The 1,093-nt window shown below is 46.8% G+C and overlaps 1 non-coding gene across 1 annotated transcript; it reads left to right on the top strand.

The window, feature by feature from the left end:
* Nucleotides 1–805: 805 nt before the first annotated feature.
* On the top strand, nucleotides 806–880 carry Trnat-ugu (transfer RNA threonine (anticodon UGU)). The gene has a single exon. It is a non-coding gene; the product is annotated as a tRNA-Thr (tRNA).
* The last annotated feature ends 213 nt before the right edge of the window (nucleotides 881–1,093 follow it).

The following is a 1,093-nucleotide window of genomic DNA, read 5'->3' as shown; positions in this document are numbered from 1 at the left end:
GTAACCTGAACAGAACACTCTTACCTTTGGGGTGCGCTGTTTTTTTCCACCATTAGCGTATTTGCAGGGAAGTAACATCCACATGTACCTTCGGATTTCAACGCGGAAAATAGTTACGGAGTGCGTGGTAGAAATTTCTTTTCATTGTAACATATTCGTCGTGTTTGACCATGAATAATAAACGCGACGATAGTTTGAAAAGTTCGCAGAACCACCGCCCGATGTTAGCTCTAGCACAAACGGGTCACCACGAGGTAATACGTCACCCTTTATGAGTAAACAAGTGACGCATCAGTCCTATGAGTAGAGGTCGGTGGTGCGATCGATGGTTCAAATGGCTCTGAGCACTATGGGACTTAACATCTGAGGTCATTAGTCCCCTAGAACTTAGAACTACTTAAACCTAACTAACCTAAGGACATCACACACATCCATGCCCGAAGCAGGATTCGAACCTGCGACCGTAGCGGTCGTGCGGTTCCGGACTGAATGGCCTAGAACCTCTCGGCCACAACGGCCCGCTGGTGCGGTCGCTTTTCTGTTCTATACACTTATGTGGATATGGTGTCTGTTCTTTCGGACATGTCCGAAAGAGCAGACACCATATCCCTATACGTATATAGTTACGGCAATACCGGCCATGACCTTCCTCTTCTGTACGGGTGCACACATATTACCCGAACTCTTATGGGACTTGGTAAGACTGTCTTCCACGAGTAATGAGTGTGTTGGGTAGGGACACTACGAATGTGGGTCCCGCAGGAGGCGAGAGCTAGATAGTCCCTGCAGTTGCACAATCCTCTGTGCCCTCGATGGCTCAGATGGATAGAGCGTCTGTCATGTAAGCAGGAGATCCCGGGTTCGAGACCCGGTCGGGGCACACATTTTCACTTGTCCCCGTTGAGATATATCAACGCTCTTCACCAGCTAAAGGCATTAATATATAATTCTAATTTGTTTTCTGTTCTGGTTACCGAGCAATGATTTGAGAAGACAGAGAAAAAAATCCAGATTAGAGCAGTGATTAACTAATAGGAAGGTGTGAAAGGAAAGGGAATATATGCCAATTTTCAGAACACACTGCTAGGCTCTG

The sequence above is a fragment of the Schistocerca serialis genome, chromosome 2 (genome assembly GCF_023864345.2).
Source record: "Schistocerca serialis cubense isolate TAMUIC-IGC-003099 chromosome 2, iqSchSeri2.2, whole genome shotgun sequence".
Lineage (NCBI taxonomy): Eukaryota > Metazoa > Arthropoda > Insecta > Orthoptera > Acrididae > Schistocerca > Schistocerca serialis.
The sequence above is the reverse complement of the archived record's forward strand: the minus strand, read 5'-3'. Positions and strand labels throughout refer to the sequence as shown.